At 39.6% G+C, this 20,454-nt stretch overlaps 1 long non-coding RNA gene across 2 annotated transcripts in view; it reads right to left on the bottom strand.

Annotated features, from left to right (window-relative positions):
* LOC120358650 overlaps window positions 1-20,454 on the bottom strand; it is a 423,202-nt gene that overhangs the window by 167,042 nt on the left and 235,706 nt on the right. For both annotated transcript variants that reach the window (XR_005575556.1, XR_005575555.1), the window contains exon 6: window positions 15,419-15,459. This is a non-coding gene — a long non-coding RNA (uncharacterized LOC120358650). The remainder of the gene's footprint in view (window positions 1-15,418; window positions 15,460-20,454) is intronic.

Genomic DNA, 20,454 nt, shown 5'->3' with positions numbered 1-20,454 from the left:
GCTGTTATTTATAAAGAAACATTAAAATATTACATTGTTTTCAATTAATCAGTTAATCAATTGCAATTTTAAAAGAATTAAAAATATAGTTATATTATTTCTAATTGCTATATATAAAAGCAGAAATTTTTACTTATCCTTCATTAACGTATCTGAAATATAATCACAATTAGCCCAAAATTTCGTGTAGCTCTTACAAAAATGGATCCTCGACTCGATTTTCTTTTAATAGCATAATAAATTAGTGATACGCTGCATCCAATTTATCGACTAGCAATAAGACTATATTAGGTGTCTCGTTCAAACGTATATAACTTTCCTTTCCAACAGTTTCATCCTATAATCCTCGTCACTGGATTTTGCTCTCGGCTCTTTAATGTCGGCTGTAGTCAAGCATTCACAGATCTTACGATCTACTCTAAAATTAAAACGCCGGAATGAATATGTATGAGTTGTTTCTCAAAGAGATGAGATTTAAATTGCGCTTTTGAGATACGTCGCCAATGATTTAATAACACGTATCAGCGAATTCCAGCATCGTGACGTTCTCACGTACATAGTAAACATGTACGTTAACATATCAGATAATGAATGATAATCATATATAATCTTCGTATATTAATCATGTATTTTATTACATGGTTGATGCCATAAAAACTAATACAATTAATAATTAAAAATAATATAACTACATTAGTAAGAAGTAAAAAATGTCCGAATTTAATTGCCAATTCATATAATATTATAAAATATTATAAAGCTAAATCAGATTAAAGCCTATCAGAAAAATGACTAGAATAAGACAGAATGATTTTTCTAGACCCCCAAGCATTCGGCTGGATCTACATCATTCATTTTTGGTCCTGTCAGTGCATTTTAACGACGTCGTTATAATGTCGACGGGATTCTCTAGGCATCAAGAAAAATAAAGGTTACTATAAAGATAAAGTAGACGCATGAATATACATAAATCGTCCCCACCAGATTGATATCTTGTGATGTTCGGACTACCGAGAACAAGAGTCTCATGTTGCAATAAGCTCTACTACAAACTACTTTCACGCTTAACCTCAAATTCTCTTTAAATCAAAATACCATTTATTAATAAAAAAATAATATAGAATTTAACCAACGAGATCTAAAATTTTAATGTAGAATAACGTTACGTTGAATAAAAGATGCTGATAATATGAATTACATTTCACGTACGTTTCGTTAATACAACTTTGACAAAGAGAATTTTACATTGTACTGAATAATAATCAAAACGAAATAGAACAACCCTAAAATGGAGAATCGGATTATCCCGCGTACATCTTATAGGATAAAAGAGACTTTAAAAATATCTGTCGCATAAACCTCCATATCCTTTACGTCGTACCGCGTACATTACCCATTGCACCGTGGGATTTGCATAATAGGTACGCGTTCGTCGACTTTATAATTTACAAGCCGATGATCAAACCGACGTAAGCGTAAAATGATATCTGCATCTAGCGCGTGAGGGGAGAAAAAAGGCTGTCCGAACAGGCGGAATGTAATAACGATGTGCGCTGTTGTGCCCGTTCATGCCGGCGCACGTCCATCGGTCGTGTACGAAACTACATGCGAGCGTCTACAAGCGTTATATGTGAATTTAACGGTTCGGTCCGTGCGATACCCAATGTATGTATAGGCCGTAACGTTTTGATTAACGGGAATGGGATTCAGTGTGCGCGACGGTAACAGCTGGATTAAGGGCTAATAACAACGCGAGTGCGCGAGAATCGCAGTTTAAATGATTTTATTTTCGTTTCTGCGGTTTATGGACTTTGGCTCGACCGGGTAACCTGAACGCTGTATTCGTTCTCTACAAAAAAAGTACATTAGGCATGTCGTAAAATAACACCTTCACCGTTAGTCTCACGCAGCACAAACCGACGATCAGAGAATTAGAAAGTGTACATCAGCGGTCTATAATATTTTATATATCACTACAGACGTATCTTGAAGAAATAATGTGATATAAAAGAGGCTCACTCTATCGTTTTCTCTCTTTTCCTCGTATAAATCGCTTTCTCGTTTATTATTGTGCTTTCCATCCTTATTAGCGTTTGATTTTATATTTTCTTTTATTTAACTTTTGCTCGCATATAAATCCTTATATTTTCATTCTTATGTGCTATTTTTCTTGATTTTATTCTTAGAGGGCTTGCCCTGGAACACTAACAAACATTCCGTCTGTCTTCTCTCCGCATCGTCAAAGATTCAAGTTCATATATACTCGTAATCATAAGCCATTAATACGGAAATCAAATAAACATGTAAGGCTGTAATGCCTATTTATGCTATATTCAGTATAAAACAGGCGTGCAATAATGTTGCAGTTTCGAGTTGCATTTGAACATGAGATATATATACGCATATATTGCAAATCTCAATGACACACAGCGGGCTCTTAATGCAGACCCATTTGCACGGAATCGACATCTCCCTCCACAGTTGAGCCCAACCTCGCTCATATTACTCTGTGCGCGCAAATTGTCGATCGAGGGACAGGCTTTGCGGTATGTCACGACCGTGCGAGAAGCTCAAGCGGGGACGAGCTGTAATTAACTCCCTTTCATCAAATTTTCCCGATATCTTACTGTCTATTTCCGGCCAGCAGTCCGGAAACCGCAATGCCAGCTAGCCGTTGGTACAGAATTGTTTTCATCGTAAGGCCGCCGACAGACAAATTGCGTCGACGAAGATCCAAATGGACGAGTCAATTAAAACGATTCGATGAATTACTCAAGCAGAAAACCAAATGTATATTTTTGTTATAAAATCTTCACTCAAAAGCTTGCACGAATAATGTAACGCGATATATAATAACACAGATATGAATTATTGAACTCATAATTCCGTGCAATTAAAAAATATTATATTTCATCTCCAAAATATTTCTTTTTTTCTTTTTACAACAAATACACTTCTTTGCATTTAATTTCTTATAAAATTTTGTGGTATAAAGTAAGTATGTAAACACATGCAAAAGTAACCCAAAGAAATGGAAAATCTGTTTTTACACACGTATGACAAAATGTTTTGCAACGAGATACGTATCACACATCGGGAGGTGTGCCATTAAAAGTTTCACATCGCTGCTCACCGAGATTTCGTTCGGTCAATTACCGCGGCTCGTGCGCTACGAACCCGTGTCTCGTCTCCGACGAGGTACGCCGCTCGTAATAAAGATATTTAAAAAATTATGCACTCTAAAGCACTTTATGGCCGTTGCAGCGTGCCTCCTACAAGCAGGGTATGTATCGGAGCAGCATCCACTGCACCGCCGCCTCTTCTCCGTGCAACTACCTCGCCCATCCTCGGCGCCATCGCCCTCTCGCTTTTTCTCTCCCGCAGCAAAAGCCGCCAGCCCGACCGACCGGCGAGCAACACCCCCTCGTTTTATAACCCGACGAGTTTAATGCTCGCATCAAACTTTTAATTACCCGACTCGTCTTACAAATTACTAACAGATGGGCCGACGTTTATGCGTCGCGTCCGTTTTCCTCGTAAAAAAAATATCCCGGCGTTTTTTGCGTGACGAGAAAATTTCTTCGCGTTCGCAAAAGCGTTATTTGTAATACGTATGGGTCGCGCGATATCGAGCCATCGCGTAAAGTCAATTTTCAATGGATCGGACGCGAAGGAAAGTGCAGCAGATTCTTTTCTCTCTTATCGCTCTGAGAAAACGATGTTTGTGCCTGCGCGCGAGGATTCGAGGATTGCAGCTTTCTCTCGAGGAACGCGCGAACCAGAAGTCACAAAGATGTCCGACGCGGTGTGGATACGGTTTCCGATGGGATGGCTATTTCCTCCCTTACGCGAAAAGATGAAGACGATAATCCCGATTGCGACGCGCGGAAAGTGCACTTCCGTGGAAGTTCCATTTGTACCGGCGGACATTACGCCGAATGCATTGCATACGGAAGCACGCTGGCGGATGCAACTTTTATACTTATTCGCGCCGCGTTCGGCCTCGAGTGCTGCCGCTTGAAATAACCGAAAATAGGAGGCGGCGGCAGTAACATTAAACAAACATTCCATCCACACGTTGAATAGGTAAAATTCTAATGACTACGAAATTACCTTAGAAATGGGAAGCTCTTACATTCTCTCTGAATTCCATTACTCAGCCGGATTTAAAGAAAATTGCACGTGCGTGTGCGTGCGCGTTACTTTAATGGGATATCTGTGTATCTCGCGTACACATTTGCGTGTACACAATACACATTTACGTTTCGTGGATACATTACGGATCTCTTCCGGATGTATCTTATCAGACGATCAGTTGTCGGTTGATCCTCGCGCCATATTTTATTTAATCCAGCATTATCATTCTCGTAACACTATTAGCGACAGTGTTAACATACCGGCATACGTAAAAGCGATATTCTTGCGGATGTCGCCGAAAATCATAAATCACGGTGGTCTCCACACCTTAGGTTCCCTGCGGTGAGGGGTCGGTCGGCGCTGACATTTGAGCAACGGCAACAGAAATTATTCTTAAAACCAGAATTGCGACACAGAAAGAGAGAGCGAGAGGGAAAAAGAGAGAAACGACTCGCTGTTTGAAACTGTAAGAAATATGCGCGACGTGGAAGGCCGCGACTCTCAAGCTTGTAAACCGTTAATACCTTTCGCTTTTGTAACTCTCCGTGAATCATATGTCATCGAAATAATCGGCGACACTGGACGGGAGATATTATTGGAGAGCGGCGTCAACATTCTGGGAACAGCGCGTGGAAGAAGAGAACGACTTTTATCGATTTCCGCCGCGTGGTAAATCAACTCCGAGAAAAGGATCCTTTCCGGAAGATTTAAGGCGACAGAAAGCGTGTCTCGGATGACGTGAAACGTGCGCGACGCCTACTTAAACAGCTATCGTTTATCTCAACGATGTCACAGATCCAAGCAATATATAACTGCTCTGTTACTATTATACACGTATATTCTTTTCTTTTTAGCTTATCAGGTCCGTTAATGAGATGCAATAAAGAAGCTAGCAGCAAATAATCTCCGGCGTCAAGTAGAAAGGTTAAGAGGGATCGTGTTAAATTGATCGTCCCATATATACAAGAGGCTAATCGGCGGGGATATCGAACCAATGATTAATCGCCAACGCAATTTACCTCAATATGAATAAACAGACCCGTGCGATCGAAATAATGCTAATGCAATTCTTATCTATGGCCCTTCCGACAAAACGCCATTCCTTTCGATCCGACTTACGAGCCAAGATCCGCGGGAGGTCTTGCCCATCGAGTGCTTAGAGAAGGGGGAGGCCATGGTCACGATGCAAGCAAGTCCCCGTGGTTTTAGATATCCTGGAGCGACTTCGACGCCCTTTCAGGCGCCGGCTCTCGACACCGATCTCCCTCTCCGTCTTTCTCTCTCTCTCTCTCTTTCTCTTCCGAAGCCCCCACCGACGTGTCGGACTTATCGTAAATTAGAAGCGCCGCGGGGAATTCCGATGCGGATAAGGTAATGTGGTGCGCGGGCTCCAGAGAGCCTGGAACGACGACAACGGCAACGACGTCGACGACGAAGACGTGCCGCGGAATTTATGTATCGCCGGCAATTAAACGCTCGCGCGGACTTGCCGCAGACTTACGCTTTTACGACGACAATTAACGTCTGTGGCGTTAATTCGACAATGGCGGACACGGTACGTAAAGTATGCTTCAAGAGCGATTTCTTAGTTTATAAAATCTCACGATTTACATACATATTTAATTATTATTTAAAAAATTTAAAAAAAAACGAAATTCACACCGTCATGAACTTTACAAAAGCAAGCGATGAAATACTGCTTTCGTTTAAATTTCTTCACATTTGATAAAACCTACATTTTTATACACTTCTCTAATGCAGAAAACACTAGCTATGTTTACATTCATGAAAATATATTTACAATGTTAGTGAAGTGGAAAATAACACACGAGAGACACGAAGGAATGTAGCTTGTCTTGCGAAATGTACCATGAAAGCCGTCCGTCTCTGAACACAGTGCTATATTGCGCACAACGTGGATCAAAAGGAGCTGCCGACGTGGTTAAAACTTCCCTGATTCGCTCTTTAGCTTCGCTTTAGCGCGCCAGTGTCCCGACCGCATGCGTGAGACGCCATGAAAAGCCTCTAATTACGGGACTGCGCTTAACTATGCGAAATTACAGATGGGATTTTAGTAAGCCGCTCCCTACAGGAACGATTCGAGGCTTATTGTTTTGATTATAATTCACTTAGAAGAAACTTTAACTTCGGCGGAAGAAGAAATCGTTTATAGCCGGTATAACTTCTGCCGCGCATATTCTGTGGTTGAATTATGACGACTAAGCCAGCATTTTATTACGGCAAATTATACTGCAGTATATTCAGATAAATAACGGGCTACTTGATCGCATTATAATTCACAGTAAAGATTTGCTTTTATAATATTTCTAATGAGTTATTGTTATGTCTCTGCAAATAATTATAAATTAAAATGAAGTTCCTACTTTCAGCGTTTAAACATTTGCATTTTTTTTTCATGCAAACTATAAAAAATATATATGTACAAACATGATCGTAGATATTAAATGTAATAAATGTGATAATAACGAGAAAAGATGATGGTTGGTTTGAAGTCATTAAATATACAACGAGGTTCTTTTAACGATGAAATAACTAAAGAAAAAGTTTCGATCTGATTTATCATAGTAAACAATTTTAAAAACAAGTCGCGCGAGTATTTTATACGTAATGGCAAAACGTACAGACGCCGTTTAGATCTTAACGCGGGCACACGCGATGATCGACATTCGGGGCACAAACTCACGTCGAACAGTTTAGACGTACTCCATCTTACGGATCGTATTGGCCCATTCTTGCGATCGCACGGTAGACGATCGGAAAGGTGATCGCGTACGATCTCGCCCCATACCTTATGCATGCACCGAACGTTCGCCGCGCAAATTCGTTTCCATCGCACGTATTGTAAATTCGTGCTTTACGCCGATCTCTCCTCTCCGCGCGGAGAGACTCGCCGCCGCCCCGTGGACGGTTACCGACGAATATGTACGTGGCAAAAACCGAGCTCGCCCATTCAGCCGGTTTCCTTTATTTAGACGGTCCCGCCGGCCCTCCCGCGAGGTGAATTGCATCCTCAATTTTTAATAAAGCCCCGAAGGGGCCGGGAGGCTTTGTTGAACGTCGGTATAAAGTGAACTTCGACGACAGCCGAGTCAAGCGGCGTGCATCGCGGGGGAAAAAGAAACCTGCAGCGTCGGTTGTGTGGGGAACCAGCGGCGAGAGAGGGCGATGAGACGGTGGAGGAAAACGGCGCCGGAGGAAGACGGAGTATCCTTTCTTCGTTTCATTGTAAATGCCAGGCTCAGGACCTCCGCCACTGCCGTACCTCCGACTCTGCCCTCGCCGCGTCCACCTTTCCTGCAATATTGATTGCGGGGGCCGTGGCATAACGATAGACCCGTCCAGAATATTTTCCCCGCCTTCATCCTTTTATCCTCTCGCCCCTGCCCTTCTTCACTTCCGCCGTCACCTTATCCGTGTACACCGTTACCCTTCAGTCCTCGCCGCTCCTCTCCCTCCCCTTCCTTTTCAATGTCTCGCGTGAAAAGATATCTTTCGTTGATAATTTATTCATAGAAGAAACGACTTCTTTTCAGAATGGTTTACATATTCGATCGGTACGATTGTAGTTAATCGTCAGACTCGATTATCGCCGTTATTCTTTTTGATTTTAAGTACACTGAATACTTCTCGAAGAATCGTCCCCTTTATCGCTATACCGAAGGGACATCTGTTTTCTACAAGTGATAGTTTTAAAACGCGCAAGTTCAATCATAATCTCAAATTGATACAATTTGTAATTCATAGCTCTCGATGTCATTTTAATTATATTTCCATAATATGGAAACTCACTCTGTAGCTGTATAGCACGATGCATTTAACATTTACTTATTCATGTTTACAATCATTTTCGCGTGTTATTATCCGTATAATGAAAACTCTTAGATTAGTCTGCTTCTGTTCTGATGCGGGAAAGTTGCTAAAGTATTTCAATTATAAACGCAACGCCCGAGGCGCCGGTAATTTACGTCGGCATCTCATCCTCATTAACGTTTATCGACGATTGATTCATTTCTAATGAGCTCTTACGATCGAGTTGCTCGTTAGCAGCCGTGTATCTCTAACGCGCGCCATATGTGGGATGTACGTATCGTATCGTATCGTATCGTATCGTATCGTATCCAGTGTCGTTTTTCCCTTCCATGCATTATACATTTCAGCATATTAATATACGTGGCAAGATGATATCTACGGTACAAAGAGACAAAACGGTTATACCGCTTGCAGGCTACGACCGATCGATCATTTCGACGAAGGTTGGAAGATGCATGTTCTCAAAGCAGTATCGTATAGTGACTGGGACAGGAACGGAATACTCGATGCGCATTAAACTGCGTGCATAAATTTGTCTCAAAGAAAGTAATAAATTAACTTGTATTTATCTACAAAATATCTTCGTACGTGAAAGCATCAGGAATTGAGATGTATCACTTATACTTGTGTATTTATATACAGTGCATCGATTATTTCTCCCAATCGAAAAAAGAAGCCATTAAAAATTTAAGTATCTACGTTGCATTAAGCATTACTTCCTGTCCTTTAATTAATAGAAACTATGTTAAATATTCGTAAGATAATATCAACTTTACTTCGCGCAACAGCATGTCGATTAATCATTCGACGCGACCCGAACGCGGATCTCGTCATAAAATCGCCGACTCGTCGAGACTCTGAGCTTCGACCGCAAACGAAAGCACGAAGAAAGACCATATATAACCGATAATAATTAGGTATAATAAAACGATAAAAATTCGCAAGCCTTCTTCGTCGTGTTCTCTGGTCGGAGGACGATTCTTGTTTACGAGTCGCGCATCATTGCGCGCCCATGTTTCTACGAATAAATCTCCAATAAGAGCGCCGTTCCGCCGATGCTTACGCCCAAAGTTCCGCGGCGTTCCGAGGCATTTTAAAATATACAGAACTTCCCCAAGCGACCCGTATTGTTTTGTCGGCCGTAGTAAACCATCTCCTTCGAACCGCTCGTCGCACTCACCCTGTCTCTCTTCCGTTCTTCGTAACCATCGACGCTGCAGAGAGTAGCGCGACTACCCCGTTTCATTCCTTCGCGAAACGGTCGGACGAATAAAAAATCCAACCATTTCGCGGAAAAGTTGCGGGGATGACATCCGCAACTCTCGAGTGGGCTATTTTAAGACTGTGTAGAATAGCTTGTAGAAATGCTGTAGTATAAAATTGTAGTATAAAATTTGCAACAAATATAATACTGTGCACGCACTGCTTGCAAACGAAAATCATTATTGTATTACATACAGAACAATATACAGTAAACAAACTACTAAATAGTAGTATACTGTGTAGTATACTTTCTTATTTAATATACTAAAAAAAATTTTTTTTAATTTTGTTTACATTTCTTTAGTTCAAATATTTATGTACTTAATTTAAATATATTATTACTTGAATTAAAGAAATTTAATCAAGTTGAAAAATTTAGTCAAGTTAATAACTTTTTTCTCTGTGTAATAATTGTATATTTTATTCTAAAGTCAACAATATTTTAAGTTCTGGTAAGATACAATATTAATTAAAAGAACAAAAACAATTAAAGCAATTAATTTAAGAAAGAAAAAAAAAGATACAAGAAATTTTGTATATAAAAAAAAATGTGTACACCGTTACCTAAAAGATTATATTGAATTGATCTAGAACATACATTTATAGTGAGCAAAGTTATATGAATGTGTGGACAGCTCGTACCTAAGTCTTAGTTAAACTTATTATAAACTGATTACAATAAGAGAGATAAAGTAGCCCGAGGGATGCGTGCATCATGTTTTACCCCGGACGACAATATTTTCCTGCTCTAAGAAGCAGACTGGCTGCATGGGGGCAAGTCGTTGCATAAATATTATTCCTAGAAGTAGAGAGCTGTCTGAACGAGATGCTTTTCGGGAAATGTTTACCCCATTAGTGTTCATTTCTACCAGCTTATGCAACCCATTAGCCTGCTTTCTTTCGTGTTCGGCAGCTGCGACTCGATCTTAAAAACGCTGTTAATGCAGATTGCAATTTATTGTTGCACCGTCGCGTTTCACACGTCCCCATTAAGGCAATATATATATATATATATATATATATATATATATATATATATATATATTCCATTAAATCAATACGCAGGAGAAGGCAAACAATAACAAAAAGCTTCGGCATGGCACTGATAAGTCGCGTAATGCTATCTGCTGAGCTTTAAGATATTCGAACGCGACGGAATCCGGCGCCGCTTTAGACGATCGATGAAAAGAAGAGAAAAAAGATCGACGCGAGAATCTGTGTCGAGTGCGCGTTCGCCGTGTCTGAGAAATCCCTTGCTCAGCTGTACCTCCTCTCGCAGAAGCGCGCGTGATGCCGATGCCGTCTGCCCGCCCGTTGGATAAAAAAAAAAGAAAGAGAACGAAGTTCTCGAGCAGTGCGGGCCTTTGATTTTGCTTATCCGACACCGAGAGAGAGGTAATGGCGCACTTCGTTAAATTAATTGGCTCCTTGGAGCGCCACGGCAGCGAGTTAGTGCCACTAAACTTCAGCTCCGATTATACGAAAGAACTTACCGGGCAATTTCCCGTCAAGATTACGAGCACGCCGCGCCGTCTTACGTGAAAATATCCTAAATAAATAAATTTTGTTAATTAGTCAATAAATGAAAAGTTTTTTCAACTACCGCGTTCGGTATTCGCGTTCTGTGACTCAACTAAAAGGCAACTATTATATTTATTATATAACAACCTGGAAAAACTTGTATAAACATTTTCAGTGTAGATAAACCGTTTCGTATAAATCCGTATTTCTGTGCCACAATAATTCTAGCGATCGTTTTAATTAATTGTTTGCGGTAAATACGTTTTTAATTATACTCAATTCCCATAAGATAGGGTATATAACGAGTATGGTACAGTGTAACGCAATATACATAAACTATGACAATATTAACTTAATTGATACTAAATATTCATCTATGCGTACTCATAATTACAAAACATCTAAGTATAAGTAATAGGTAGTCATTAGCTTTATTGACCATACACGCACGCTTTTGAATTATTTGTGCGTGTCGTAATATCGTCATTGATTCAAAATGATGTCTCATAAGCAAAAACGCAAACTGCCGTCCATACAGAACGTATATTTTACTTAATTTGTGGGTCACGAATCCGAAAGGCTCTTTTTGTGTGTGTGTGTGTGTGTGTGTGTGTGTGAGTGTGGAGCAGGTAACGGATGGAACGTATCTTAAGGGCTTGTTAAAAATTTCATTCTTAAAATCGGTGGCCACTTACCGGCAGGTGGCCCGCCAGCATCAAATCAAATGCGTTACGTTAACTGAATTTAAATTGTTGGAGAGCCGCCGCTGGGCGCACCAGAGGATTACCATAATTTATGCGCCCTCGCGCCTCTCCGAATGAGCCACGCTCCGATCCCGAAGCTCTTTATTATAAATCCAAATCGAGCGCATAATTCCACGAGATATAAACATCTCACGGGAGCAAGAAGGAAATTAGATTATATCCGATGAAAGGGCCAGCGCGATATTCGTCCCACGAATGCCGTCACTCAATATCCCGACGATTCTTATAGTCTAGTCGTATTATGATGCGAGTAATAATATATTTGCATATATGTAATTTAAACTGATATTCAAGCTTCATGTAAATAATTTTTTCATCTATGTAATCAACGTAGAAAATACTAATACAAAATTGCTATGTATTGTTCCAACTGCATTGCGAGTTGAGATGTAAAAGAATAACTGTGATATCTGTAAATTTCCGAAATTATGTTTTCGTGTCAGATGAACTTTCGCCAAGAGTATTTTGTCGAAACAAACGTGTGCCGAGCCATCTTAATATACTCACAAAGCCACGGCAAGGCTTTGAGTCGCCAGTAAAACAGTAATTTATCGAGTAAACACGGCAGTAAAACGGCTCGAGACGACACCGTTTCACGTTGCCGTAAATAGGAACTTGTAAAAATTTTAATGGAATAAACTCCAATTTCCGAAATGTTTTATTTTATCGCAAAACTTCGATAACTTTTCTTTTAACAATCACCATATTAGAAAAAAATGTAAAGTATATTTGTTGTTAATCATACAAAAAAGATTCTCCATAGCATAGAAAACTTTATAATTAAAGGATTTTCTATAAGAACCAACAAGGCTAAAAAATTGAACTTTCGGAAACAAAAAATTTCTCATCTTTAAATCGTTCATTGAAAAAATATAGTAATACTTCTTCATACATATAATAGATTTAAGAATAAAAGTTGTAGGCTTTAATTAATATTTTAAGTATTTCTTACACGGAATGAATGGCTTTACTGAAATATCTAAACATTTAACTAAATACAGATTTGAAAATAATTTTCTTAAAATAATTATCAAAATAATTATGTAGAGCGCTCAAGTATCATGAGCCAGGCTGCAAAAAAGGTTGACATTTTAGCAAACAATTTGAGCGTCCTACGTAATTATTTCAATGGCCTAATTATCTTCAAAGCTGTTTCTAAATTTTTAGATATTTCAGTAAAACCGTTCTTTCCGTGTAGTTGTCAAAAACCGCTGTGATAATCGAGAAATGCACCATTATTTCTCAGGAATTATTATACATTTCTACGGTACATGTCACGTCAGTCAGATGTTTCAGTTTACCAATTTTATAAATTATTTTAAAATTACGAAATTATATTTTTATAAGAAAACTGAAAAATAAAGCTGTACGTAGCAGTTAATTTATTGCATACTATTTCCTGCCTCTGACGTCATACAAACAATGCCGCGCCGCAAGAGAGCTTCAAAAATGCGGAAAAATTATGCTAATTTTTAAATGTAAATTTTAAAATTTAAAAACTAATTCTCTTAAAAGCTTAAAACGTGATGTCTCTCTCACTGAAATTAATTAATGTTCAATGTATATCACAAGACACACTAAACTCTTCGGAGCGAGCAATTATTTGTAAAGGAGGCAACTATGATTATCGCGCTCACTTATTCGAAGGAACGTCTTCGTTTACATAACAAATGGCTCTAAAACCCATTAAATCCTGTACAAATTCAAATGCGTAGAAATGTTGCAAAACGATTCTTTCAAGGTTCTTGCAAGATTAGTAGCTTGCTCAAGCACGCCGACCATTAAGGTAATTGACTATGAAATATGTTTCTCAAAGGATCCAATTAAGATCTATTACTGAGAGACGCAGTAGCAGCGATCCATTGTCGAAGAACCCGATTCATGCTCTGACCCGGAGCTTTTTTCAAACATTCGCGTCATCGTTCTCTTGACGATTTATTATCATCATCATCAAGAGACGACTTGCGCTTGCTCGCTCGCTCGCGAGTACTTCTCCCTACGTCTCATTATGCACCGTCACCGTGATTCTACCAATGAGCCCTTCGCATAAACACGTTGGTCAGACTATCGCGTCGCGTACCAGCTGGCCCCGAAAAGAAAAATCAAAGCTGCTTGGGAACTTACTGGGTTACCTGAGTAACCTGCGACGTTCGAGAGTAAAAGGAGAAAGAAGAGATGGTTATTTTAAATCGTCCGAAATGTAGGGTCGTGTTTACCGCATGACGCTGATCGTCATCGGTCGAGGGTGTCGAGTGACTAATGAGGGTTAAGATCACGATGCTCCTTCACGCCGCACAAGGATGAGAATCTTTGCTTCCACGCTCTTATACTTCATCTTTTCTCTTTATCATTTCGTTAAAAAAACATGCAATGTTCAGATTTATTTTAAATAATATATCATAAATTGTTATAATATTTATATAGAGAATTTTTATTTTATCACGGTTTGTAAACTATTCACGAGAATGACATTTGTCATCTATTTCTATAAGATGTAATTAAATAATAATAAGAAATTATCTTAATCGAATATATCTTTATCAAATTACCATTTCCAATGCAATCATTGATCGTAATTGCTCTCTAAATTTCGTAGAGTAAAAAGTGACACGGAAAATTGCACAGGATCAATTTTCACTCTTTTAAAGTTGACGTTTCATGAGATTCGAAGAGCATATAAACACATATTTAACTAATTTCTCTCCCGCTATTCTAAGCAGATTTATTTATTTATTACCATAAATGCCGTAACTCTATTGTCCTGACCAGAGTTTATTTACAACTTACACGGACAATATCATTTGCTTTACTTCCTACATATCAGAGTATATCGCCGTAGGGTTCATGTTATACAAGCTGTATCCAGGGACGCGCATACATAGTTTGCGATGGGGATTCATAAGCGAGGAATAACGACGAGATGACGTTCGAATCAGGTACGTCGGAAACTCAGCAACTATTCCGAATATGCGCTTAACCTTGTAGATTCAACAGCTTATTCGTCCCCGTCATTATCCAGTCACGTATGATTATTTCTTCACAATATTCAGTTAAAATATAACGCATATTAAAAAAATATTTATTATAACAGTAAATAGCAAAATTGAGATAAAAGTGAATGTTCACTATATTCTCGGCTTCATTAGGAATCACCTGTAGAATCCTTTGCGTGGTAGAGATATTATTTTGAATTGGCCAAGGATGGAAACTATAGCTTAAGTCAAATCACAGATAAACGGACTATTCTTGCACTTAGGAGACCAGTTTGCTCGTGCTACCGCAAGATATGCACAACCGCAGAACCGCACGGGGTTGCATTTCGCGCAAAATAGCTGAGTGAAGAGCGTACTGCTGAGAGGACGTCGAGTGTCGGCGGTGGCCGGCGTGGCGGTCCAAACGAGACGACGAGCTCTAGGTATCCGCGGGGATTGCACGGGACAAACAACAAACTCCCGCTCGTCGTTATCACGTTCGCTCCCTCTATCTGGCGACCTTCCTCCCCGGGGGCCATTTCTATTTGTCCTTCTGAGAGCCAAACCGTGTCGCAGCTTCCGACGGCACGCGTTCGCCAACGTTGGAGAACACGAGCGACCGGGGCTCCGGCGTTTTGAGAGTATCGCACCCCGCAGAAAGAACAGCAAGAAAAGCCTCCGCCCGCCCTCCCTCATCTCGTACCGACCGCCTGTTTTATGACCGCAGAAGTACACCGCGCGCTTACAACATTACCCGGTAATGCGACGAGGGTCCGTTAAAGCCGCGAAGAGGCGTTTAATGCTTATACGGAAGCCCCGAAAGGTGTGGACAAACAGCCATGGGCTACGCCGCGTCGTTTCGCAAATCCCACTCTGATTTAATCCTTTCGAGACTCGTCTTATTGTAAGATAAACGTCAATTTTACTCACCGACGCGATGCGCAGCAGCGGAATTGTAACGCTACGTTGATCTGCAACACACAAATACAAAATCTCGATTAGCGTTCGAACAACACAATTAACATTTTAAAAAACTAATAATTCTTTATGCATCACGAAAGTATAATATTTGTCTTGCAAAAGTATAGATATTGAGTGAAAGATTAATTTCCACAAATAAATTTACTTGCGAGCGTAAAAGTGCTTTCGTAGAAAGTCATAAGTTTCTTTTTTATTACTTGTACAAATTTTTCGGGTACTTGTATGAATCATTCGAAATAAGCGATTCAAATAAGCAAAAAACAATTAAATAACACGAGTAATTGAGGTAAATGTCCCCACCGATCAAACATATCAAAACACTTAAACACAGGAATAACAACTTTGTTGAAGTATTTAAATATTTCACTGGACACAGATCTGTGAATAGAATTTTATCGAATCATCAAAATAATCACGATGGATGTTCAAGCATGATGAGCAATGTTACAAAAAATTTTGACATTTCAGCAATTCCAGTTTGATGGCTTAACAAAATTATTTTTAGATCTGTATCTAACTTTTTTAGATAGTTCAGCAAAACCGTTCTTCCTGTGAATAGAAACTTTTTACTATTAATTTTAAACATGGTCTTTTATAACATTAAAATTTAATTCTAATCTTTAAGTGATTAAAAATATTTAAAAGTTAGATTATTTTAAGTATTTGAAGAATAAAAATTAACAATAAAAATGTTATTTGTAATAGGACAAAGTTAGCACTCAAATTTTGATGTTCTTGAATTTTTGTAAGAAGAATTATGTATTCGTTAGATATTTCATACTTATTGTATAACATAAAGACAAGTATTTAGATCATTAAAAGTATTTTAAAATGTACGGATGTATTGGTTTATTTAGATCCTTTAAAAATTTTTACTATCTTTAAAATAATATTTAAATAATTAAAAAATTTTTCATATCTTTGTTAATACCATCATATATTTCATATTTCAGTTAATAATCTAGTTAAATTATTTTATATCATAAATTCTTATAAAAGTTCAATAACTTTTATGTCTATTTTACATGTTTGGTTACTGGGATGCGACATTTAACTTAATTCTGAAAAAAGTAATGCAGTGAGAAAAAAAATTCAACTTGACTAGAAAAAGAGGATATAACTTAAACTGCAAAATTTATTCAATTAAAAATAATAAAATTAATAATAAAGTAATTTAATTTCTAAAGCATGTACTCCTTTACCTCGTGATTGCTCCGCCGTTGCTTGGTGCCATCCAAGTCCTCCTCCTTTTCCTCCTTTGTTTCTGCTTGTTCTTTTTTTACGGCACTCACGAAAACACTACTACTTAACAATAATCACCTCGACGATTGCGCGACATCCTGGACAGCTCTTCGTGCACGACGCACTGTTCATTACATTGCGACAACGGGAAGTTAACGCGAAACGACGAAAACGTTATTCGCATCCACCCGCGACGCCGTCGGGGAAGTTAAAGCGACGGACGACGAATCTCGAGCACTAGGAGATCGCGCGATCACCCGCAGGCTGCGCCGCGCGGCGAAACATAACCTCTCGACCGGTTGACCCGCTGTCGCAACGCACACAACACGCGTGTCTCCGGACGATTATTATGTCCGCGTTCTTACGTACGCTGATAAACATACGAATTAAGACCGTAAATAAACACCCGCGGATCGAAGAATGCGATTTACCGACGGGCGACGGATCATCGATGCCATCAGCCGTCGCTCGCACGACGAGCTTCCGTCGAATGGACTCTCACGAAACTCGCGGTCTAACAACAGATTGCTGGTACACGATGCTTCCAATGTCGACCGACGCACAGTTTATTAACGCCATTAGCAATCAGCGCGGTCATCTTCACGCGACTAGCGCGACCCCCCACTAATTGTAAGCAGACGCCTAGTTACTACTGTTACTAGAGAGTCGCGCTAGTCGCGTGAACATGACCGCATTGATTGCTAATGGCGCTATTAAACTGTGCGTCGGTCGACATCGAAGCATCTTGCAAGGTGCCGTGCGGATTTTATATCAATTAGCGTCGTACACACCAGTACCGGAAATCTGTTGTTAGACCGCGAGTTAGACCGAAGCTCGTCATGCGAGCCACGGCATCAGTGATCCGTCGGCCGTCGGTCGATCGCATTTTTCGATCCACGGGTGTTTGTTTTCAGTCGTAATTTGTACGTTTATCAGCGTACGTGAGAACGCAGACATAATAGTCTTCCGGAGACGAACAGGTGGTACGCGTTAGCAACGGATGCGGCCAACCAGCCTAACGGCTCCACGGTTATGTATCGCGTGAAGTTGTCCGAGCGTTCCCCATTATTCGAGAGTCGTTCGCGGCCAACGTCATTGCCGTCGGATGCCGAGTGAAGCAGCTCGCAGATTCGCAGCTCGCTTACCGTTTCGCGTTAATTTCCCGTTGTCGCGACATAATAAACTGTGCATCGCGCACTTCGGAAATGTTGTTATCAAGGTGATTACCGCCGTATTCACAAGTGTACCAGCAACTTGCTAATTCGCGAAACTCCGTTCGTGAGATATCGTTCGACCAAAGCTCGCGCGAGCGACGGCGTCAGTGATTCATCGCATGTCGGTCGATCGCATTCTACGATTCGCTGGTGTTTGTTTACGGTCTCAATTCGTATGTTTATCAACGCGTGAGAACGCGGAAATAATAATCGTCCGGAGACGCACGTGTTGTGTATTAGCACGACCGGCCGCGACCGGTCGAGAGGTTATGTTACGCCGCGCGGCGCGGCGTGCGGGTGTTCGCGCGATTCCCTGGTGCTCGAGGTTCGTCGTCTGCCGAGTTAACTTCTCTGACGACATCGTGCGTAACGGGTGATGCGAATAACGCTTTCGTCGTTTCGCAATATAATGTTTCGCGTTGTACACGGGAGTGCCGTCCAGGATGTTGCGCGATTGTCGTGATTATCGCGGTGATTATTGTTAACCATAAGTAGTGAAGTGCCATAAAAAAGCAACAAGTAGAAACAAGAGAAAAGAAGGAGGACCTGGGGGAGGCACCAGGAAACGGCGGAGCAATCACGAGATAAACGAGTACATGATTTATAAATTAAATTACTGTAAGAGGAGTCGTTCGTCGAATTTTTGAAAAATTTAGATATATCGATAATGGAGATTTTTGTAAAAATATATAATTATTTCAGTAATAATTTGTGCTTGAAAAAGATGAATAAAAATGAATGTAACGTAATCGGTTTTTGCAATATTAATTACTGCGGACGCTCTTATAATGACGTAAATTATATTGATTTCTGTTTTACAGGTCGACGTCGCTGAAAACTCCGCTGCTGCGCATCATCGGTGAGTGAGAAATTAATACTTATCTTACAATGCGTTTCGAGAAGTAATAAATCGCGCGTGAACGCAGGACATAAAATGGTGACGTAAAATCGGCTTTTCTCGCTCGTAAAATTAAATGTTGAAATAATTTTATGTCTTATTAACTTATATAAAATATGTACAATACATATAATTCTATTAACATTTCCATTGACACGCTAGTTTGCTCGACATATAACGTGCTTGATGTAAAAGTATACTTGACACAAAATATCAGATCTAGTCGTAATAAAAGAAATAAAACACACTCTGGAAGAAATACATTTCTCTCATCATCGTGGCATTGTCCATGATGAAGGTTGTTTATGCCTCCTCGTGTCAATTGGTCGTTTTACGAGCGCGAGGACCTGCTGCATGTTTACGACATTACGTGGTAATGCTCAAAAGGTGTCATAAAAACCGGTAGACGGTGTAACGATGCTGTAAAGACGGAACCGACGCATGTGAGTTATGTACTAATGACACTTCCCCGGGAAAACTTTTTTTTTTTCATTAAGCAATGGAATTATGCGTATGTACTTTTACCTCAAATGTTATATTTCGGTATAAAGTAATGTGATGCAGTGCATATCAAGTCTATGTAACGCAATATTCATTATTTTTAACATTTGCGCAAATTCTCTCTCGACTATATTAAAATCTAACATATTTAAATTTAAATAGAAGAAATATTGAAAAAAGGTATTTTCCGCGTGTAAAAATATTTAAAAAAGATTTCTCCCATGAATTTAGAAACTTTAAAAAGAAAGAATTTAGAAACTTTAAGTACGTCTTCAAGTTGCGATGTGCTAAATTGTCAATAATGCATACTAACATAAATTAAATCATAATCTTTTAAACTCAGACATTAAATCTTTGACAAGGATATAAGAGTCTTTAATTAACCAAGGTCAATAGCGAATTAGTAATCGCTAAATGGTAGTCATTAGGTGCATGTTCGAAATACTAATGATCAGGCAATGAGAGAATGCCTCTCTCGTAGGTCGCTTCGATGACTTGTTCGTACGCAAAGACGTTTTTACTCACACATTCACGCCGACTGCGTGACTGATTCGCAATCGCGACACGGCTGTGATTATCCGATTGAATAATTCATTATCACCTGGCTTGTCAAAGAATGTACCGATGGTGCTTCTCTTTTTTACCTTTCTCCATTACCATCGGCCTCACTTGCCTTTCCTCTCACTGTTGAGAGAACGAACTGTCGTCTGGTGTTTCGCGAAAACTCGGAAAAATTGTTGCTTTTCACCTGTATCTTTAAAGGCCTCGGGGTATACGAAAAAGGAAGGAAACCGACAAAATCGATCCAATCGCGAGAAACAAAGGTTGCCACGTTGCTGTAACCGAAAGGCCATCTTCTCAACATTATTTTCTGAGAATAACTCGACAGATAGTTCATTTTATTGCTCCACGGGTGTTTTTGACCGTTAACATGTAACCTAGGTCTTTTTTTGATACTGGTTTTCTTGAAAGCCATTTCGCAAATCAATTTTACGTCACGCTCGTTTTTATTTAAAAACTAAGAGATCCATTTAATTGAAAGTAAATCGGAAAAATGTAAAATATGTATTATCAAATACCGTCGCAATTACATATATAAATAATAAAATTATTAATCGAACATTCGAGGG

The sequence above is a fragment of the Solenopsis invicta genome, chromosome 9 (genome assembly GCF_016802725.1).
Source record: "Solenopsis invicta isolate M01_SB chromosome 9, UNIL_Sinv_3.0, whole genome shotgun sequence".
NCBI classification, from domain to species: domain Eukaryota; kingdom Metazoa; phylum Arthropoda; class Insecta; order Hymenoptera; family Formicidae; genus Solenopsis; species Solenopsis invicta.
Note: the sequence above shows the minus strand (reverse complement) of the source record. Positions and strands in the feature narration are given on the sequence as shown.